At 44.1% G+C, this 23,858-nt stretch overlaps 1 long non-coding RNA gene across 1 annotated transcript in view; it reads right to left on the bottom strand.

Annotated features, from left to right (window-relative positions):
- The window catches only part of LOC114002189, a 64,502-nt gene extending 44,400 nt beyond the window's left edge, over positions 1 to 20,102 (bottom strand). Inside the window, exons 1-2 of the long non-coding RNA XR_003545788.2 lie at positions 20,018 to 20,102; positions 17,812 to 18,000 (exon numbers count right to left, since the gene is read on the bottom strand). This is a non-coding gene — a long non-coding RNA (uncharacterized LOC114002189). The remainder of the gene's footprint in view (positions 1 to 17,811; positions 18,001 to 20,017) is intronic.
- Between the last annotated feature and the right edge of the window lie 3,756 nt (positions 20,103 to 23,858).

Below are 23,858 nucleotides of genomic sequence, written 5' to 3'. Positions count from 1 at the left end.
TTGTATAAGGAATTCCAGGTCCCAGAAACTCAACAACAGACTTGTTTTTGAAGGGGGGAAAAAAGGAGAAAAGCAGCAAGATGCCAGAAAATAGATCCCTTAAAATAATTAAAGCACACAAGCTGTATCTCCAGTTCAGGAAAGCATTCCCTATACAGAATGCACACAATTAATTACATGTTGTCCAAAAGAAGGATGGATTTCAGTACGTGTTTAAGCGTGGTCAGAGTCCAGATAGTCAGCCTTCTACAAAAGAAATATGTTCAAATACATTTTAGAGAATATTCCTGACCTTAGGAAGTTCAGTGGTAACAAAACACCAAAGGAAGATTTTTTCTGTTTTGTCTGGGCTCACTTGTTTTTTAAATACAACCCCACAACCCCCCAAAAAACCCAAAAAAGGTATAAATTAAAAGTATTAATATGAAGAATTAAAATAAATTCCTACTTTGACTGTCCTAGGCCCTAAAGGCACTCACTTCCTTGTGACTTGTTAACTGACAAATATTTCCAAGTTAAACATTGATTTTCCTTTGCTTCCTTTCACTCCTGTCTTGAGCAATCTCTCGGATCGTGGGATTACAAAGAGTACATACATTTCATATTCCATGGACTTAGGAATCATTAGGTCTTTCTCCAGTAAACCTACAACAGGCCATCAGGGGATGTCTTTGGAGAGTGCTTTGAGCCTGAAGTAGTTAATGTTAGCAGAGGTGATCTGGCCCAATATCTGGCAGGAAATAGTTTTGCAGAGATAACTGAGTGGAATTCTATGGCATGCAAAATACATATGGTCATATTAGATAATCTTAAGTTTCCTTCTCATCTAAAATCCATTAATTTAGTGAAGTTTTCTTGGTAAACGAAAGAGCAGCTTTTGGCAGGACGCAGATATATTTGCATCTTCCCTAAATTTCTGCTGTACCTCTTGAACTCAATATTTTCCCAACTTTGGACTAACTTCACTGTGATTTACTTCTTTCCATTTATGAAAACAAACAAAAAAATTAATAAAATAACTACTACATCTTATGCAAAACATTTAAAAAGTAAAATGTCAGTGCAGTAGACAAAGCCCAGAAAAAAAATCTGAATTTTGGGTCTGCTTTGCTACTTGCTCCCAAGAGCTGGGTTACTTCATTTTTCTGCCTCAGTTTTTTTCCTTGAAAGTAAGAGAAAAGCTGCCTGCTTGCTTTTCCCTCAAGTATATCGTAAAAATTAATTCATTTTTGCATTTGCTCTGTTTATTTAGTTGACTCAAATTTAATAAGGCCCTCACCCAGCAAAGCTCCTAAGCATATACTCCACAAAATGTACAGCCTTCTGTAGGAAAAAGAACCCCTTGAACCTCACCCTCACAGCTGGGATTTTTTTTTTTGGTCTTCTTTTCTGTGTACTCACTGAGGTTTCCTTTCCCAGTACATTTAGGGGTTCTCATTAAAATGGATTTCCCTTTCTACACTAGCAATGATACCCCCTCTAAGAGCAAACCTGCCCTCCAGCTTGGCTTCTCTGGGCACAGTGGGGACTGCACCAGTAACTGCAGGGAAGAGAAAAGCTTGTTGGAGAGAGACATAAAGGAGGTGAACTGGGCTTTATGTTTCTTCTTCAAGGAGAAGAGTAATAGAATCATGAAATCAGAGAATGGTTTGGGTTGAAAGGGGCCTTAATGATCATCTCATTCCAACTCCTCTGCCATGAACAAGGACACTTTCCACTGGACCAGGTTGCCCAGGTTGCTATCCAACTTGGCCTTGGGACATGTCCAGGGATGGGCCATCCACAAGGAAAAAAGTGAATAAAACCAATATTCTGTGTGGAAGAAAGAAGGATTTAAAAATCCCATCAAAGTCAAAGCCCTTCAGAGAGACAGAGTAGAGATAAGGGAAGCTTAAGCAGCAACTTCCCAGCCAACAGGACCGTGTTCCCCTTCCAGAGAGTGTCTGATTCTGGAGCCATGGATGATTTATAGAGCTTAGTTCACCGAGGCAGGGGAGGCAGACTATTAAATGTGCAGGAGTACTACACTGAGACAGTACAGAAAAAAAATGGAAATGTTCTGCTATTAATTGATAGGTGAAAACAAGCTGGTATGAGGGTCAAGCTGATACTATAGTGAAGATGAGGGGGGAGAGAGAGAGAAATACTGTTAAAAGATTTAGGACTAACCCAACCAGAACTTGCCAAGAAAAGGAAGCCACTCTATCCAAACTTAGAGGGCAGGGACAGTTCTGACAGATGTAAGAGACAACACACTGATAGAGACCTGTGGCAAAAAAACCAGAGTCTGCAAAAAGAAGACAGAGTTTGTGAACAAGAGAAGCCTAGACAACATCTGGTGCTTGGGAAAAGATACCAGAACTGCAATGGCTCCCATCATTTTGGCATTTGCAAACTCTTGAAGGGAGGTACTGGAGAAAGTCCAGTACAGAGTCAATGGCCACTGCGTGACGAGTTCCAAAGGGGTCGTAGGACATTGGATAACACTGCAGAGGATCAGCTGGTTGCTGGGAAAATTGCTTCATTCAAATTGGACAGAAATGTGCAAGACAGTTCAATGCCACAAAAAGCAGTAGCTGTGCTACTCATGCTGCTATTCAATATTAGAAACTACCATAGAAAACAGCCAACAAAGAGGTAAAACTCTTCCCTTTACCAGGGAAATATAAACTCACTCAACCACTGGAAGAGATCAGATAGAGAGATCCACTGGCAGAGTAGTGTGGGGCATGAAGACAATGCTCAAACATCCAACGATGATCTGAGAGGACAATGGCAGGGAAGAGACACAGGGCAAATTAACATTTGAAAACCAGGAAAAGCTGAAGGGACAAGTTAGAGGTGCCAGACCCAAGATGTGACTGCAAACTTCAATCTGATTTCCCTTGGAAATTTCCAAGGGGGCACCAGCGTGGCCTTGGCAGCTGAGGTGCTGAGGTTTCTGAAGACTCACAGAGCGCTGAAGTGGCACAGAGCATTCTGAACACTCAATGAATATTGCTAATTAGTTAATGGATATTTAGACATAAAAAAAAATAATGCAGTGTTAGGTTAATGTTTTGTAGTAAACTAACATAATTTCTTCTGAGAAAGTTGGAATTTCATATTAAGACAAGCTTGGTGTGTCAGGCACAGGCTCCAAGGACTTTCTGTAGGGCAGAGGACTGGATGCTACTCTTGTTTTTTGCATGTTTCTCACTGATGACAGTCCTCTGCCAAAACTTGCAAGGTTGTACCTATCTCAAGTTCATGGTGAGTGAGGTAAGGCTCTGCTCACTCTGATGTAATCTGAAATAAATGGGATGGACAAGTGATCAGATTAAAGAAGTGGGTCAGATCTGCTGCTGGCACTGCTCCACTGACGTCAATGGGACTAAGCTGATTTACACCAGCTGAGTATCTGTCCTGGAGGTTTCAATGTATTTAGACAAAATAAATGAAAATGCACATAAAAAGATCCCCTTGGAAGATCCCAAGTCCAAAGCCCTCACTCCTAAACAGAGTAAATAAATTACAAGAAAGCAGTTACTGCAGACATCACTCGTTACAAGTCAACGATGAGCAGAATAAAGGTCAGGCCACCCGAAATCTTTAATTGCTCCTTACACTCCTGAGCGAGAGAGAAACTGATAATTCAGCACAAAATCACCTTAACTCTGACCCAAAGCAAATATCTTAGCAGTAGCTGTTCCTGGAATGAACAGGTGCTCTCCTTTGCCTCATGAAACATTAACTTCAATCACCACCAGGCAACTGAAGCCACAAAATAAAGTTTAGCTTCTGTCCAGAACTGGGTCATACCTTTAGTGCTGAAGAAAATCAGTGTTTGTGTTCTATAGACAGGAATGCAAACACTTTCTGGAAACAAATCTAAATGCATAGATAAACTTTCAGGTGTTCCTTAGACTTAGGTTCACACCCTCACATCCTTATCCTAACTCAAATACAATTTCCTTTGGAAAATGTCTTTATAATTGCTGTTCTTCCAAATAATACTTTGGAAATATTACAGTCAGACAACATGTGTGCATTGGCAAGAGTTTATGACTTTGTCCCTGATGAGGAAATATTTAGCTGTTGATAGTGTAAAACAACCCTAAGAAGTGGAAAATCAGCCTTATTATAATGAAATTATAAATTATACAGTTCTCTGCATCCAGGAAAAATAGGCCATATCCTCAAATTGTTGGAAATCAGTGTTGCCCTGCAGAAGTTACACAGCTTTGCTACTCACACCAAGTGAGTGTTTGCTTTTGGTGCATTTATCATACCAAAAAATAAAACATGCCCTCAGTTATTTAAGGGTAGTGACCTGGAGAGGTGGAATTTCAGACAGGTTTAGAAACACTTGTTTTCATATATGGCTCCAACCTCTATGTATTCCATACAAAAGCACTCTAATCTGGGTTTCCAGTTTACTTCAACCTCAGTAATTCCGAGGTGCTTCTGTTCAAATTGTTAAAGTGCAGATGTTTCTGGTCGAGGCCTAGAAGAGAGAGGGACAGCTTTATCACAGTTTAGAAGTCCCTCTGAAATCCTGCATTCAAGGAGCAGTCAAATTGACTTGCTGAACAAACAAATTCAGTCTGGCACCTCTCAAGCCTCTGCCTCTGCTTGTGTTTCACACAATAAACTCAGGTGTCTTTTCCATATATAAAATATTTGCAAAGTAGATAACTTGTTTATATTTACACTGTTGACTTTTTTTTTTCCCCTCACAGAAAAATAACTGTTTTCCACTTCTACACTTCAGCCTCAGTCTGGAGGTTTTACTGATTCCAGCTTTTTGTTGCCTCTGGATTCTCCACACCTGCTTTGTGCTACAGAGCATGGATGCAAACCTGGCAGTCTACCTGCAGTTATCAAAGCCTTCTTTCCTGCTGTTTTACTGTGCATTAGAAACCCTCCTCTCCCAACATCTACTCTGGGCAGCTGTATGCAGAATGAGCCTTGTGTTGGATCCATGCTGCCAGCATTCCTAAAATGCTCCAGCTAAGCACAGAATTTGACCTATAGCACAGCGGAGGGAAAGTTCAAACACAAAACGAGATATCCATTCCACAATCTGAATTCCAATAAGTAATTTCCTTTTCCCACTGTTGCACCACAGATTCTCATCAGATAGGCAATAACAAGACAGAAACTTGGCCAGTTTTTATTTTATTTTTTTTGTAACCCATAAAATTTCTCCGAGCAATTGTATGGATTTCAGGCTTCCCTTTGATCGGTCTCTGTAACAATGACTCCGGGCCTTTGCCTAGGTATGATTCCTCAATCCCAACACATACAATGGAAGTGCCCCAGCCCACAGAAAGCCTTCTCATTAAAGCCCTAATCTGTTCCACTACATTCTTGCAAGACAGAATTATCCAGCTTTAAAGCATGCCTCAATAGCGAGCCGTAATAAGACTGATAGAAACAGCTTAAGTAATTGGATTGCTATATGGTATTGAATGTCTGACAACAAAAGATATCAATCTCTATTCTGCCACTGGATCTTTGTCCCAGCAATGAATTCATTTAGTAATGCACTTGGAGGCCTGCAGTCCCTGCAGGAGGAATAACAGACTGGGACACAAAGGCAGGGCCATCTGATGAGCACAGAGAAAGCGACTGTGCCATTCCGAGAAGTTAATTACAGTGAACAAAAGCACGAGACTATGACTTGTTGACCATTACCATAATCACATTACTATAGTCTTCTTTTATTCCCAGCAGCAGAGGGTCTATTCTTCCTTTCCATTTGGCACTGTGCATCATATTTGTGTTTTGTCACCTGAAGTGTATTGTTGAACAGACCTCCCTCTAAAGAGAGCTGGAAATGTCACACTGTTTCTTTTACAATTTATTCTTCAGAGGCTGATTTACAAATACTCCAAGTAGATTACTATTTAAAAAAAAAAAAAAAAAAACTCTGGAAAAAGACAAGGGCTCCCAAGATTTTCTGCAAATCAAAATTTGTAAGGATGATTGCCAATGAAACCTTGTGCTTATGGCATGATACGTGTATGATTTCTGTATGCTATTATAAGTCAGACATGACAGAATGATTCCTGACATACACCCATCCCACTTTTGGAGCTAAACAGATCCCTCACTTGCATATAAACTAAAGGAGGGCACATTTGGACCAGATATAAGGAAGACATTTTTAAAAATGAGGGCGGTGAAACACTGGCACAGGTTGTCCAGGGAGGCTGTGGATGCTCCAGCCCTGGAAACATTCAGGGTGAGGCTGGATGGGGCTCTGAGCGGCCTGGGCTGGTCGAAGGTGTCCCTGCTCATTGCAGGGGGGTTGCACTGGGTGACCTTTAAAGGCCCCCTCCCAACCCAAATCATTCTTTGATTCTATGATATTTAACCATTTAACAAACCCTGATTTACTCCACAGTGAGGTCCTTTCTAATAACATGTGACAAATATTTTGCTTCAGACAAAAGCAAGTTCTAAGACCTCTAAAATGGATGACTTGATGGAAGTGGCACTGGAACCCAGTGTTTTCAGATCTATTAGACACAGTAACAAACCCAGGGGCTGGGTGGCATCCAGGGGGCTGGGTGGCATCTGTGCCTGAGAAAACCCTCAGTTTTTGATTCCATATGCCAGGGGATACATTTTTAACTGGTGTACATCAGCCTAGCACAAAGTTAATATATCTGGTTCCAATAACTCCACACATTTCATACAAAATACAACCAAAATAAAATGTATCTCTTCTTCTTCAAAGTAGCTTAAATGGCACAGTGTTAATTAAATCCCAACAACTTAAAATTGCTCAAATGGTGCTGTGCCAAAAGCTGTATGAATTTAATTTTTAGCACTACAATCAACTTCAGAAGAGCAGTAAGGACTTCCCGGTTTGGAAGACAAGGAGAAATGGGATTAGAAGACCACAGCAGTGCCCACTACCCCCAGAAAACTCCAGAAACAAAATCTCCAAGTGCTCTCCAAGAAAAGGAAAAAATTAACAAAAATACGAGAGAATATCAAGATCAACCTTCTCTGGTGTTCCAACTAGTGGTCAGGAAAAAACAGGTAAGTGGCAGGAACCTGCCTGAAATCCATCATGGATTCATGTACAAATGACCCAAATTCTCTGCTATTTTAAGTATCATAAATTAGCAGAAGGACTCCCTTTAACCAGACAGCCAGGGAATGGAGAGTGCTGTCATAGAGCAACTGAGCTGCCAAGTGCTAATTGAACACTCCAGCCTCAAAAGAAGCTGTAGTGTATCCAAGCCCTACCTCACCCATGGTTGGAACACCTTGGCTAGTCATTCCAGCCCACATCCTGCCTCTGCAGTGAACCATCTCTGCCACAGCCCAGCTCCCAGAGGAAGGCCAGGGAGGTTTAGGAAGCACAGCTCTCCAGACCTCAGCTGACCACTGTAATTTCTACTTTGCTCGAATGCGTCTCCCCCAAACCCATCCTTTTCACACCCCTAACAAAAAATCCCTTGTGGACCAGCCAAACCCTGAAAAATTTCAGCCAAAGCAGGACATGCTGTAGAAAAAGCAACTGCCCAGCAGAGCAGTGGGGAGCCCACTGGGTGACCACAGGGAAGTGGAGTGAAAATCACCCGTGGCTGACTGGAAGTGCTCTCTGTGGTACAGTCTGACACACCACGGCACATTTCCTGTCATACACAACCCCTATTCCAGCAACATCCCATCAACACCAGAAAAACAAAAATACCCATGTTTCCTGAAGCGTTTCTCCCCTCCAGAATGGCAATGCACTGCAGAGTGTTGGCTACAGGCCCCCACGTTTGGACATGGAAACTGAGGCACCAAAGGGCACTGCAGAATTCCTGGTTACTTAAACCCGGAGAGGAAAGCAGGGTCTCTGCTCACCAGCCCTCTTCTCTTTCAGCTGGGATTTCAGGAATCCCCCTCAAAAAAAGGTTTAGTTTGAGTTGTGACAGCTTCTAAATCCAGGCCTGACTTTTTAATAGCAGCAGTGCTGGTTTGGAAACACTGAGCAGTAGAGACACTTCCCTATGCAGAGCAATGATTAAAATCAGCAGTGCTGTGGGCTCTCTTGAAACTTGCTGAAGATTTACTCTTTAAACAAGAGGATGATTTATTTCAACAATTATCTTCAGGAGGGTTAAATTATGTGCTTTCAGGGCTCTTATTCACCACAAAATTAAGAACACTGGGTGCCAGCCCTGGAAGCCCCATGATTCTTTGAGACTCGGCACTGACGGAGACTCATCCCGACCCAGGAGAAGGAGCTGTCTCTTTCCCATGGCCACAAAATGCCATCCCTGACCTTCTGCTTGGCTCCACCATTTGCACAAATCCTTTGGCTTCCCCCTACTTGACCTCCTGCAAGTTGCAATGGACATATAAGGCACATGGCTCCCCAGGACCACACCAGGCATGCTCTGGGTCGGTGTCATGACGGAAGAGTTGCTCGGAAAGGATTGACTGATTACAAGCCAGATGCCCCACAGCAGTACAGCATTTCCTAAGAGTATCTGTTTTAAAATGCTCTAAAAGACCAAAGGTTTTTCAGGGAAGCAGTAGCTTCCAAGGAGTGGGAAGTCCCCACCAGGAACGCTGAAAGCATTTTTTTTTTTTTTAAGAATAAAATTTAAGGAAGCTTTTCCTGCATCTTACAAGGGAGGACTCTGCCTTCAGCAAGGCAGTCTGAGAGTATATTTCTCATCCTGTAAAGCTACTTTTTGGCTTTGATGAACGAGGCTGAAAGTTGAGAGGGAGGGAAGGTGTTGGGGAATTCTTGCTGATAAATAATCTTTTCCCCTCCAAGAGCCCCAAATCCAAACTTAAAGTAAGAGGTCCTTGCATCAGGCAGTTTTGGAAGAATGACTTGTGTCTTTCCCCCATTGCTGGACCCCAAATCTCTGCTTCATACAGGAGAACCCTCAAACGCTGATTCTCCTTTTCCATCCCCACTCCATTATTTCTATGTCCCTTGATTTCAGCTTTTGCTCCCTCCATGGTTTTACAGCTTTGACTCAGTAAACAAAAGCCAGTTGTTCTGTGTGTACTGGACTTGTTCCTGCTCTTTTCACCACAGACCAAGATCCCTTGAAATGAGCCATTGACACTGCCTGGTGCTCAGTGTCAGCAGCAAGACACTCTGCAATATGGAGAGTGAAAGCCTTCCTAAAACACGTACTCCAGAATTAAAGACACCCAAAACACACAGGAGACTTGAAAATTGTAATGTGATCATCCTGTAGGAAGACCACAGGCCCTGAACCAACAGATTTCCAGTACCACCATGCTATGACTCACTGTGAACTGACCTCCAGCAGCAATGTGAAAGATCAGGCTGAAAAGTCACATTCGGTGCTGCAGCTCCTCTGTCATTTAAATACCTTTATTTTTCACTCAGCCATGATTTTTAAGCAGTAAAAGCAGAGAATGCCTTCCTGGCTTAGCCAAGCCATTGCTTTCTTAGCAGCAGGATTCAATGTATTTCCACTTTGATAGCCTAAAACCTAAAAAATAAGAGCCATGGATGAGATAAGTGTTGTAAAAATCTTGTCTAGACAGTTGTTTGTAATATGTGGGCATTTAGCATAAATTTTATTACTCCCTTATTACAATAGTGTCCCTATGTAAGTTCCTTGTCCAAAATACTGAACCCACAGGAAGGAGAGAAGAGAGCAGAAACAAGACGGGTCTGGAGATTGGCAAGTGAAGTGCCCAGGAAGCTTAAAGAAATGTCTGGGAAAAACAGGCTGGAAACACACTGATTATCATTATTAAAGAAAATGATATGAGAGTTACATGCAGAGATGTACATTGCAGATCAAACACTCAGCAAGTAAGCTGTGTCCTCTTCAGCCTCTCTCCTAACATCAGACAAAGGTTCTGCCAATGAAGTAGAAAGATAATATGTAAAAGTGATTTAAGAGAAGTCTCAATATGAATAATTAATCCGTGGAAGTCTCTGCCAGAAAACCAACCAAGAAATCACAAATGTTGTGTTTCAAAACGAATTAGTGTTATTTATGACAAGTTACAACCACAGGGTTATCGAGCCCTGTGATGCTGATCCAAAAGACTAACAATAATGAATGGATATTTTTTCATTCAGGCAAATAATGTATTGCTTTTTAATTTCTTTGCTCCTTATACTGACCAATACCAACTGGATATCTTATCTGGCATGACACTGGACGTGCTTTCCTTCCTATGTCACTGACTTCTCTATAATATTGTGATACTAACAGCATTTTCCTTGCTTAAAAACTGTCCCTTTCCAGCTCAGAGTTGTTAGAAATCTCTTGAATGCAGGACTTGAATTGTGAAAGTGCTGCTTATACAAAAATTATTGTGATTACAGCTTTTTGTTGCCAAAAAGCCAATGAGTGTTTTGAGTGAGAACACAACTCTTGTGCTGACATAGCTAAGTGTAAGAGATACTGTGAAGGAACCACACTGCAATAAAAGCAATAGCTGAATTAACAGTTATGTAAAAGCAGCTGGTCCTAATGTTTAAGGATCTTCTTTACAGGCTTTTGAGCTTCTGTAAGTATGGGGTAAACTGTTTATTTACTTTTTGAAAACCTTGAATTAAAGGCTAATCAGTTTTAACTGTGGTCAAAGTTATCAAATATTTAATCATGTGATTTAGAAAGCTGGGTCCTGACAAAAAATGTGTAAAATAAAGACCCCCACAGGTCCTTTTAGATCAGTTTTCAAACTATGTTTATCAACACTGTTTGAGTCACCAGAATGAAAGACCAGCCTTGAAAGCCTTGCACACAGCAAGGTACTTCAGCAAAAGAAGCTCAGACAACTGATGTCTTCTGTTTCATGTTGAAGTATATATTTCATTTCCTGCCTGGGTTGTTTTTGTGTAGGGTCTGGGCTAAGTGCTTGTTCCTAAGTAGGTTTTCTCACTCACTTGAATTCACTTTATGTCTCTGTGCCATTTTGCTGTCCCAATTGCTTAAACTCAGTTTTATGGACTAGGTATTTTCTCCCAATTAATATAGCTGATTTCTGATACCAGTTATCAGTGCAAAGCACAACCACCACAATCATACTGGGAGCTGTTTGTTTGCTGTCTTAAAAAGATTCCAAGATGACTTCCCATATTTCTGAGGCCAGCTAAACACTGTGGGACAGTATAAAACCTCTTGGACTCAATGAGAGATTTTCTAGGAACTTTGAAATACTCTGTATAAAATTGCCCAGAAGTTGTCCAGCCTGCCTTAGAGCTGGTCTACTCCATGCCTTTCATCAAGACCTCTTCAACCTTTCTACCACCAATGAACTTCCCAAATTCTGCAAGCCCAGCATCTTCTCCTCTGGTGATGAGGATCACCCAGCTAGCCACTGGATGCAGAGTGCTGACTGAATTTCAGATCTGCTGGCCATTTATCTACCAAAAATGAAGCAGGTCACACGTGTAAATCCATTCTGCTTTTGGAAGGCATCGCCTTGGAAATAAATTTCGCAAAAATCTTCCTCTAATAGCAAGTTTCCCTTAGCAAAGTTAGGTTGGGATTGTGATAATCCTCTTTTAACAACCCTCCAGCCCCCCATTTTTCGCTACCTGAAATCCCAAAAATAAAGACCATGTTTGAGTAGAAAAACAGAAGCCACTGTATGGACATACCCCTTTTGGAATGCCACCTCTATTTTCCCAGGTCAGGCCTGACAGCTTTGTATTTTGTCACTTGATGTGGATAGGTTGAAACAACCTAAAACCAAGCCATGCACAAACTTCTGTGCAGCAGCAAATCTTCCCAATCCCTTGCCACCAGTGACTGCAGAGCACTGACAGCAACACAGGCGCTCTTTCTCAGGGAAACAACATGCTTAGAATCACAGCAGAGAGAACTGTCAAGTCCTATTTCCCTTCCTAATGGCTTAGCAAACGGGATGGTGGATTTTTCCAAGCATCTAACTTGGGAATTGATAGTGTTTACCCTTGGCTATTATTTTTAAGGAAGCCTACTCTGGCCACAGTACAAACATCCCTTTTGCTGCAGGCTGTCCCTTTGTCTAACAGCCCTGCACTTGGAGCCTATTGACTGGCCCAGTGCTCACACAGAGAGGAGCTTCCCAGGATACAGAGCTCAAACTTTCACTGGTCTCCATTCAGGCTAAAAGTGGCCACGTTAAAAAAAAGTTCAAAGAACCGGCAAACAATTCCAGAGTCCCAGAGAAATAAAAAAATGCTGGAGGAAATCTCTGTTGGTACAGTGGGAAAGCATTGTTTTCCACCCACTCCAAGCTATCCCAGTGACAGTTCCTACAGTCCCCTGTCCTCCACACAAGGAGCAGGCACAGACCAGGGGAAGATGAGAAGGTGCAATGCATATTATCCTGTGACCTGACAGTGTCAATCCAGCTTGTGTCCTGTCCTTGAATCTACAGAGCCCTGGGAACCCGTTCTACTCCAGCAGTATGGACCAGGGTGCTTCCAAAAGGTGCAGGAGTAAGAGAGGGGGGATGAGAGGTAAGAGCCACATTCAGTTCTGTGTGAAGAAACGTGGCTTATAAAGAAGTGTTGCCTTTCCACTTGTTGGCTAGAGGAAATAAAGTACCTTCTTTCTGCACAAGAAAAGGGTTGTTTCCTGCCAAAGGTGAGGTACAGGCCAGCTGGAGAGGCACATGGAAGGAGCCAGCAGGACAAAGGAGAAAGGGAGAGGTCTGCAGGACCCACAGGAGGGAATACAGTTATCCCCAAAATCCCACTGTTGGACAAAAGACCCTTCTCCCTTCTGCAAGGTCCATCCTCTTGTGTAGAGAATTCTGTGGATCAAGACCCTGAGGAGTTCAGGAATTACAGGCCCATCACTTCATGAAGATGCATTCAGGAAAGGACTGGACAAGTCATTAAGCTAAAGAGTGACTTCACTGCAACAATTACCAAATCCTTATCAATTCAGTATTTACAATTAATCATTGCAGCAACATATTCACTTCAATATAAGTAAAGCAACAAGTTTAAAAATATCTAGCAGTATTATGTTTTCCCTTAAAAACAGTTCTGAGGTAGATTTGTATTCTCATATATAACACACTAAACAAATGAATTCCAATTCAAACAGCTAATACTATAAACATTCTGAATTGTTTTGTTCTACAAGTATGAACAAAGTACGAAAGTTAAACTACCTAAATACTGAAAGTTTAGTTATGGAAAATGACTGGATGATGTGCTTTAACAGCATTATGGGCAAGCAGTAAAACAAACATGTTTTGCTGCAACTTAGGCAGAGGGAGGCTCAGGGAAACCAGAGAGAGAAGGAAAGTAAGAGATAAGAGGCAAAAGTTGGTATCAGTGAGATCTGGTGCTGAGTATGCCCCTTATACCTTACTTTGCAAACACAATGGAAATGCAAAAACAGGCTGGAAAAATTCCTCTGAGGAGAAAAATGTATAGCCTTATATATCCCTCTCCAGTATCTTCTTTAGCAATCTTGCCTTTGGTTTCAGTGTAACATGAACAGACCTATCTACTTACAAAAGCTCCCCTCTTCCCACCAGCCTTGTTTGTTATTTTATGTGTTTCTGCATCATTTGCAGAGCTTGCTTTGATCTACATTCCTCCTGGATGTGCGGTTTCCTTTTCGGCTACCAAAAGGAAAACTGTTTGGTTTGAGAATTTGCTTATTTTGAAGCTCTGCTGGCCCAAAACACCTATTTTTAATCCAAATGAACACAGCTCGGTGCTTTCAGCTCTTCAGCACTGGTTGCCTTCCTTTCAGGAAAACCCTCTTTGAACAAAAAGTGACCTCTTCATGCTTTAATAAAATGCCCAAACTGTAATTCTAGCTGGCATAAACGAGAGCATTCAGTTTGCTACAGATGAGTTGGAGTATTGACACTCAGGCACAATTTGATCCTTGAATTGCTTTGATTTTAGCACCATCCTGAAACGGTCGATATTTTATTCTACATCTGATACCCAACAACATGTACCATGCTGCTCTAAAACACCATCAGAGCACGTAATTAAGGATTCTCTCAGTATTTCTTTATTACAGACTCAATCTACCTTCATGGCAGAATTCCTGCTTCCTCCAAGGGTTGGCTGGGCTTTGGGGTGTTTGTGTATATGACTGTAAATCCTTCTGCAGGCAATATGTGATGTTGAACGTAAAGTCTGAGCCATTTTAATCCTTCCTCCTACTCTAAGAAGCATCACAATGCCCCCACAGTAGGAATAGCCCATAGACAAAACACAGTTCATAAATAACAGGTAAACAATCTTCAAATGAGAAGAGAAGACGGGACACATCCTTGGATTGACTCTCTGACTGGGAAACAGGATATATTCTTCAAGGACCTTGCAGGAATGGTCCCAGAGGACAACTAGAGATTAGATCTTCTCTTCTATGGGGTTAGGCCACAGGAGTTAACTTGGGAAACAATTCAGATAAACAAAGCACTGGCAAGAGGAAGGACACTGTGAGATTTTGCTCCTGTGTCTTTGCCAGACACAGGCCTTCATGTCAAGCTCCACATTAAGAACTTAGTTTCAAGTGGTAACAGAGCATGAACTGACATCACCAGTATTGGAATGAAGCAACCTATGATTCTGGAGGCTAATTACCTGTTGTGAGATGATTCTTAATGAGACAGCCTAGAATTAGAGCATCCTCATCCACTGACCAAAAGTAAGGGCAAATGTGCTTAGTGCTTAATAGATACCCAACTGCTTTTATAAGAGGGCAAAACCTGGAGATTCATCTTCTTCTCACCTGCAACCTGGCCTATCAAATGCAGTCAAAAGCAGACGTGCTCTCTATGATTAAGTTTTGTTTTTAGAAAAAAATGGTGAGGGAAATTAGTATTTGAGTGCACGTGCACACACAGGCACTGCCACATGTAGAGCTGCACAAAGAATGGGGGCAAGTGTTCCTACTTTGCAAGGAGAAAAACATTCCTCACAAAAACACAGCTATGGCCACTTCACCAGAGCAAATATTAAGGAAACGGTTATCAAGGATGAGTAACTGAAACATCTGAGAATAACTTCCCTTTTCCATATAAATATGTATATGTGTAAGGGGGGATAAAAGCAAATACATGGAGCAATATATGTGCATGTGCAATGTATATACCCACCCTTGTAAGCAGATATTAATTATGAAGAAGCTTTGCTGGAAGCTCCTTCATATTTACATATATATATATATATATGTAAAATATATGTATATTTTACATATATAGAACTTGTAAATTACTCTGTATTCAATCTAAAATAAAGCAAATGGAAGCTGTTTCCTGCTAAGTGCATGTGGATGAGGCCAGTGCAGCTTTTAATGTAAAACACAGTGGTTTTCTCCACATGCTCTCTTGAAACACATTTCTCTCTATCTTTAAAATATAAGGTTTTAATAGTAAAGATACATTAGAACACGGTGACGGTGCTCTATGTGTTTCTTTCTGTGATACATCTAAGGAAGTGAGAAGATTAAAATAACCCAGAAAAGAATTATTATTACTTGAGGCATCCAAAAAGCAATGCCAATGGATGATCCAGGAAAACACTTGGTTTCTTTTTTTTTTCTATACTTAAAGTATCTAGAAACATATACAAATTGTAAACCTCAGATAAATTAGCTAAAAGCAGCAAAACACCCCACATCCCAGCTGGCAATGCACTACAAAAGCAGCACATGAGGGTCACCCCAAAGCAGTGGCTGCCTCAGCTGTGCTGCCTGCCATCTTCTGCATTGCCAGGCCCACAGCTTGCACCCTTAAGACTTCCAACTGATCCACTTCAGTGATTAGGCTGATCCAAGGACACGGACAGGAGAGCAGGATTTAATGGGCAGGCAGGCAGGAAAAGTCTTTTAACACTTTAGAAAACATTGACTTGGTGGAAGGAATTGGCTAGCTCAAGGGATTAGTAATGAGATCCTGAGCCCCTTAGCTCTAGGTCACCACACTGAATCTGGTCCAGGTCAGCAGAAATCAAAAGCTGTTGCTGTTCAGTGGCCTTTGGGAAGTCAGCTGGTGGTCCCACCCCACTTACCTCTGGCAAAATATTTGTACCAAAACTAACAATAGCAGTTGGCAGCACATGAAGGAAAGGTTTAGGACTGGCACAGTACAGGAAAAGTCTGAGCAGAGAAAGATGTCCCAGCAAACACAGTAGGCTGGAACTCAAAAAAAAAATGGGAAAAGAAGCTCCCTGATCATCTGCAGATTTCCAGTGTGACTTGGGGCAGGAGACAGGATCCTGCTCATGAAAACTTTATTTCCCCATTGCTGTGGTCTTCACAAGGCATTTATGACCTAAAAGTCTCTGAAGGGCAGAGCAATTGCTGAAGTTCAGACTCTCACCTTTAAAATGGGAGTAATTAGCTCACAGGGCTGCTGCAGGGAGAGCCTCAGTGAAGGGGTGACAGAAAAGCTAAACAAGAAACACAGACAGGGGAGAAAACCTTTTCTACCTAAAATCAGGTCTCCTAAGTCCAAAGCAAGGCATTTGCTGAGTATGCACAAGGCTCCCATTTGCAAAGCTCTGTGCTTCATGTGCTTAAAAGAACAAATTCCCCTTATAGAAAAAGTACCCCCCAAAATCTCCCACATTTCCACTGCTGCCCAGCAGAGCAGCATCAAAGAATGCAGCTGCTCCCAGCTTTTATCCCACCTAGGATGAAATTCTAATGTCTGTGTTGTGCAGGAGGTCAAATAGATTATCATAATAGTCCCTTCTGGCCTTAAAAACTATGAAATTGGAGAGTGAATCCCACGATTTCGGTCACCATTGAAGGCAGGATGGGAGGCGGCAGACCTCAGTGATAGGGTGTGATATGGCAGAGTAAATCCAATGTTCTTAGGCCCTGTGAAGCTGGGAAAAGGACATTTTGCCTTCTTTGTTGCCCCTTTGGGACACCGAGAGAGATGCAGGTTATAATAATAAGCCCAGTCCACCCTCAATGCATCCTAAGATTATTGCCTCTTACAGGAATGGGTGCGTGAAGGATTGAGAAACACTACTTATTTTCAAACTGGATTAAGTCTTTCAAAAGCTAATAGGTTTCCAATGAGCTGTGGTGTTGCTGCTGCAGCTGCTCTAATTTGAGAATAAAAGAATGCAGGCTTTGTGCCTGGGGACCTGTTATTGATCCGAGCAAGAAGGATGGGAAGGAAGGGGGTAGAGGAGGGTTATCCTCCTTTCAGCTGGGGCAGGGGCGTTCTTTTCAAAGTCACATTATCTGCTAGTAACAACAAAACCTAACCCCATGACATGCTGCTCTATACAGGATTGCACTTGTTGAGAACCAAAAGCATTAGGGGGAAAAAAAAAAAACCCTCCACTGGCAACCTTGTGCAGCAAACTTCATTGAGGGCCCACGAGACTCAACAGATGGGTCTCGAGACTCCCTCATTAGGAAACGTGCCTGGCCCTTTGCATCTGCTGCCCTGCTCTGCTCTGTGCCATGCACTCATTAGCATCCCAGGCTCACAGATTCCTTAGCACGTGCTTCCAATAAATATTGCAAAGAAAGGAGGGGAGGAAAGCCACTGCTTGGAGCAGCAAGATGAGGGGTCACCCGCTAGGCTGGGAAATCCTTACACACACACACAAACACACACACGCAGAGCCCCAGAGGAGGCAGGACAATAAAAGGCACCCAACCACAAACGTGCAGTTAAAGGGACAGGTGTAGAATTGCTCCTATTCAAGTTGTGGCAGATCCCGATTCGTTCCCCTCTGCCACAGTAAAAAAAAATCATCATTAAATATATATAAACTCCCCCCAGCAATTCAGGGCAACACACAGATTGTGGATCTGCGAGAGTCTATTGCTCCTTTCAGACATAAAGCTGATGCACACTGGGTAATGCCATTACCTTCAAAGAAATCAGTTGGTTTTAAGGGTCCAGTTCTACAGTCAGGCTCTTTTTCTTTTGGGTCTTCACCAAGCTGCCACAGTGCCACAGATCGGGGGTGTCCTTCACCACACGTGGAGTGGTCCATGACTCACAGCCTGACATCAGGAGCAATCGAAGAGCAAATCATCTCCAGGGTGTTTGAAAATGCTGTGAGACAAAACAGGTGTCAGGGAGGCAGGAATGTAACACCCTCCAGGTACTGTGGAAAGAGCAAAGACAAACCTTTAACCAGAGAGGCAGGGTGACAGAGCGTTTTGCTCATACCCCCAAGAGTAAGGCCCTCTATTTGCCACCTCTCCATGGGGCCCCAAGCCTATTCCTACTGCATTCCTTCTCATTTACCCTTGTTCCCACTGCCCTGCTAGAAGCTGCAGGCACTTTTTCCATAGCTACCTCCAGAGTGGGACTTGGAGAGTCTCAAGTGATTAACTATGGATGTTGATACACATCCCTAACTGAAAGTTTTTTGTTCCTTGATTTAGGCACATTTATATTTCGGGCTGAATCTGGATTTTAGCATCTTTAATGTCTCCAAATGTTTCTTCAGGCCAAACGAAGCAACTCCCTCTATATCTCCCCCAGAGGAACAACTAAAATCAAGGCCCAGAATATTAGATCAGCCATGGAATAATGGCAGGCAAAGGCAAGAAGTTACATACTGTACACTCAAATTTAAATGTGTTAATCTGTTCGTTTTAGTCATTTCCTTAGCTAAATGACACCCCTGTGTACTTCAGTCTTGCACCCTCAGGATAGTTTGTGATTGGGAACGTATTGAACACATATTGTCACATGCAATTAACAATGAGGAGGAAACGATCTGCATGAAAAGAAAACTTCAGGCATTTTGATGCTGCCATAACAAGAAAATGAACCTTGGTCTGAGCACTTACTGAAAAAAAATGGACTCAAAGAAGCACCTTTGCAGAAAGCTGTGAGGGGAACCCTGCTGGAAACTTGGACCTCTGTTGGAAGCACCCGTTGTTCACTGGAGACAGGGCTCAGCCCAGGTTTCACTGCAGCTTCTTCCAGGACTGACAGGAATAGCTGAGGTTGCTGCTTATCAAAGGAAAGTGTCATCTTGTCTGTGACAGAGGTGCCAGCACTGCTCAGTGTCACAGTCTTTGCACCTACTGGAAGCTACTCCAGCTTGATAAGCTGTACCCCTGCTCAGACCTTAAACTGCAGCCTCAGCTCTCCCCTGTTTTTAGAAAGCAGGGATTTGAGATCAAATCACCGGTGCACAGGAACCCCACCACTGGGGAGGATAAGTGAAGGACAAAGCCAGGTTAATGGGGAGGCATCCAATCCTTGAAGGGTTAACAGAGAAACAAGCAGAAAGCAGGTTTTATGTGCATACAAATAAAGGAAACTGAAGGAGAAACAGCACTGTTCTCTGGAATGGAGTAAGCTCTCAATTTTAAGCTGCGACAGAAAGCAATAGTGTTATGGATTCACTTAATTACAGCTGGATAGAACTTAAAAGCTCTACAATAGATGTATTTTTTGGCTCTACAACTTTAACTCTTTCAGGGACTTTAATGGTTCTGAATGCAGTAATTTCTGAGTACCCCAGTCTTTTTTTTTTTTATTATTGTTCTCAGAGTATCTTCTCAAAGAGATTTAGTGCCTCACTTTAATTCCTGGGAGCTAATACACAGAAAAACTAAGGTGGGAATTCCTAAGACATGCACAATAAACACAACACAGTTATGAAATTTTAGTTCAAGCAACACACTCCAGGGAAAGAGGTAAGTGCTTGTAGCAGCAAACTGGATTTGGGTATCTGGTCACTAAAGCGTCTTCTCCAAAATCTTTTGTCACGTTTGAAAAGCTTGCCTGGAGATACAGCTTTAAGAAATTGCCTGACTTGGAAGAAATGGAAGCTTTTATGGAAGTAGCATTGGGTAAACTGTGCTCTTTCTCCTCACCTCTGCCACTTGCTCAACTTTCTCAGCAGAGGTAGTTTTCCCTCCTGATCCATTTGTGAAACAGCCTAACGTGGGGCGTGGCCTCCCCACGAAATGCTTCCTAATTAGTTTCTAAACATTAAATGATTATGGAAGCGCAATTCCCATTCCACTCAGGTGATGAAAAGCTTTACAGGAGTTCAGTCTCACTTTGTAATTAGAGAAATTAGCTTTCTAAGTTTAGATCACTCAACTGTGCAAATGGGTTCATCTGCTGGAATGTGTTGCTCCGAAATGCGTGTCAGCCAAGCAGCACGGCACGGTCCCTATCTCTGCCTCATCCAAGTGGGGAGGTCAGTCCCGGTGCTGCAAGAGGAAAATGAAGTGTTGTGGGTGTATTATAGGAAAGGCCTTATCTAAAAGCTCACTCATCCGTGATTGACTGCAGCGATATGTCCTTCTCCTTGCAACAGGGAAGCTTAACTCCCAGATAAAGGATTATCCAAGTGGATGAAATTTTCCCTCTTTCACTCAGTGTGGCCAGAATTATACCTAAAGCTCCAGCAAATTAATTTTAATGGGTAATTTCGAGGAGCAAAACTACTTTTACAAAAATCTACAGAAACAAAGGGCTTCTGTATCCTCTTTGCTGTGAAATGAGGTCGTCGAGCTTTATGAATTCTTTATGACTACGTATTCCACGTGTCAACAGAGTCTTTTCTGGTAGCCCTTTAACTGTTTTACTGGAGCCTGATGCAGGATCAGGCCCCCATGATTATGCAACTGTCTTGATCTGCATTACAGTAGTAAACAAAAGTTTAGTCACTGACTTCAAAATGAGATGGATCAGGTCCCTGAACGAAGAGTTTTTCCAGGGGCGCCATTCCAAGCTTACCTTCAGGTATCACAAATCTAAGGAAATCCTGTGGGATTGTTCACAGCCACGACTCAATGACTCACCGAGCTTTAAAAGGAAATTACAACTTTCCTAACACAAAGAATTGACTTCACGACACCTGACCCTCGTAAGCCAGGCACTCCCTCTGAAGGCTGTGATCCCCGTCCCACCAAAGTCCTGGGCAATCTCCCAGTGGCTTCAATGAACAGCTCTAAATTAAGGAACTGATTCAGGCCCAAAGCAAAGCAGTGCCTGTAATTCTGGACTTTGGCACAACTAAATGTCCACAACGGCTTCTAATGTGGATGTGATCTAATTATGTCGGAATAGGAAGATCAGCAGGAAGTAACTTTACGCAGTGTAAGAAGCCGAGTGCCAGACGTCGAAAAGTTCTTCACCAGCCACAAAGGAAGACACGTCGGCTCCACACTTGTGGGACGTGCAAGCAGAGCCCTGCAGCAGGAACTTTATGTGCACCAGTCTCTGGCTACTCAAAGCGGCTCAGTTCAGGCCCCCCGTGCCCACAAAGCAATTTGTATGTCGCTGTATCTGTAATGAAATTAGTACCTTAAAAAGATGCCCGGGCTGCAGGCACCATGCTCAGCCGGGTTTCAGTGCTGCTGTGCAGGGGTTAAAGATCTGCCCTTGAGAGCCTGGTGGAGAAAAGCAAGAGATGGGACTTCAAGGGTAAAATTCGGGACTAAATAAAGTGATTTCACCGCTGACTTCCATGGGGTCAAAATTTCTTCTGCGAGGGACAGGGTTTGCAACGCGCTTCTGCCACGTGACTCGTGCTCTGCCTTGCTTTACCTATCAGTAATACTCCCCATCTCAAGACACTGGGAGGCTTAATTCATTAATGCTTGCAAAGCATTTTAAGTTGTTGGACGAGTAATTGTGTTTGAGGGCAGCTACACTGCTGAGTCACAAGCACTGTGGGAACCAGAACTCTGGATTTCCTAAGCACTGGAGTCAAACAGGTGGAGTAACCTGTTACAGAAAGGTCAACTCCAGACCTGCCCTAAAGGTACAGAGCGTAGCAGCAAACAGCAGGGTATTTAAAGGCCCAGAGGAGGAGATGTGTGGCACTTGGGAATGAGTAACATCTATACAGGCTGTGGAAGCTAAACCAATACCCACTGGAAAAAAAAAAAAAGGAGAGAGGCACTGGTTCTTGTATCACCAAACTGCAGCCACGCTGTGGATAAAACACAATGAAGGTTTACCAGCCTAAGAAAAGTTAATTACTCCAAAAAGAAACAACCAATACTGTTGGAACTTGGGAGCTGAATGAGGCTGGAAGGAGTATTCGGCAACCACACACCTCACGGGCAATGCCAAAATTGCTGGGATGTGATTTGTGAACTCAAATGGGAAGTGATCTGCAGGAGTTGGATGGAGGTCTGAGCACAGCTCTAAGGTGAGGAGCACGAATACCACCAGCTTCCCAGCCTGAGGCACTCCAGAATGGGACACCGTAGCCAAGAACAGGCACGCGTTTTGCTTTTGCCATAGGAAATGAAAACAAAGGATATAAAATTAGGTCAGAAATCTTGTTTTCCTCTGTGCCACTGACTCTGGTGTATAAAATAGACATTCACACATCTACTGTGTTAGATCAGGGTGGAATAGGACATCAGAACACAAGAATAGCTGTTCTGGGTCAGACCAAACGTCATGTAGGCCAGGTTCCTGTCTCCAGTGCCTCAGGAAAAAAGGGACAGGGATGGAGCAAGTTCCCAGCAGAGTCACCGACTTCTAGACCAGCAGCCCAGGGACTTCCCAAACCAGAGACAAAGTTAGGGGTGGGGTTTTTGGGGTTTTGCCTTTTTTTTTTTGTTCAGTGCCCTTTGATGTGTGGCTCTTCCTCTGGGAACAACTCTGAATGCTTTCTCTGCAAACTGTTGGGCTTCTCAGCGCCCTGTGGCCTGTGGCAGGGAGTCCCCCAGGTGACCACCACCTGTTTGTGTGACTCTGGACCCTGTTCCTGAAAGGATGCGTGAGGCAGACAAACCCCAGCAATCCCCTGGAAGCTGGGACGAACGTCTGCAGTGCGGGGAACAGGGTCCCTGATGGAGTCTGAGCCAGCACTCACTTCCCGGGACTGATCGGCTGAGGGATCTTTCCTCCCACTTGGACCCCGGGAGGCCCTCGGCGGTGCGGCCTCGTGCAGAGGAGGAGACAAGGAGTCGCACGGTGGCGACTGCCGCCTCGGCTTCCCTCGGGAGAGCCGCTGGCCAGAGCTACCTCAGAGCCCCGGGTCGGCCGCCCCTCCCGTCCCCTCAGGGAGCGCCGACCCGCTCCCGCGCAGCGCCCCCCGCCCCGGCCCGCCTCAGGCACCGCGGGGCGGGAAGGGCGGCCGCCGCCGCCGGCCCGGGGCAAGGGTAGAAAGGTTTCACACCGCAAAAAGCGCTCCCGAACTCTTCATTCCTCTTTCAACCGGCCCCGAGGAGGAGAGGAGGGACGGGCCGCGGCTCCCGGGCGGGCGGGCGGGCAGGACCCGCGCGCGTCCCCTCAGCGAGCGGCGGGGCGGGAAAAGCCCCCCGGCCGCGAGCGCCGCCGAGGGCGCGCCCGCCCCGGCGCTCCCAGGGCCGCCCCGGCGCGGCTCCTCCCGCTCCAGGTAGCGCTGGAAGCACCTGCGGAGCGGCGCTTCCCGAGGGATGGGCCCTCGGGGCAGCCGGGGCGCGCCGTCTCCCTCAGGCGGAGGAGGCGCCGCCCGCAGCTCGCTCCATGCCATGCCATGCCATTCCGTGCCATCCCTCCTCTCCGCCTCCTCCTCCTCCTGCCGGTACCTGCCTTCCCCTGACCGTGCCGTACCATTCCCCTCCTCCTTCCCTCCCTCCCTCCTCCTCCTCCTCTCCCCTCATGCATATGGATGGGCGCATGCGCCCGCCGCCCTGGGCTAGATGAAGCGGAGCGGCGGCGGCGCTCCCAGACGGGCGGGCGGCTGCGGGGCGGTGCGTGTGCTGCATGTGCGTGTGTATGTGTGAGTGTGTGTGCGTGTGTGTCTCGGGGGGGCGAGGGGCTCCGCCGCAAGGAATAAAAGGATTGGGATAATAATCGCAGTAATAAAACAAACAAAAAAAAAAAAGGACCAAAAAAAAAAAAAAAGAGAGAGAGAGAGAGAAAAGAAAAGGGAAAGAAAAGAGGGGAGGCGAGAGAATAAGGCGGATAAAAGGAGGCCGGGCTGCTTTGCA

Source organism: Pipra filicauda, unplaced genomic scaffold (genome assembly GCF_003945595.2).
Source record: "Pipra filicauda isolate LSUMZ 115617 unplaced genomic scaffold, ASM394559v2 scaffold77_size3566232_pilon, whole genome shotgun sequence".
NCBI lineage: Eukaryota > Metazoa > Chordata > Aves > Passeriformes > Pipridae > Pipra > Pipra filicauda.
Note: the sequence above shows the minus strand (reverse complement) of the source record. Positions and strands in the feature narration are given on the sequence as shown.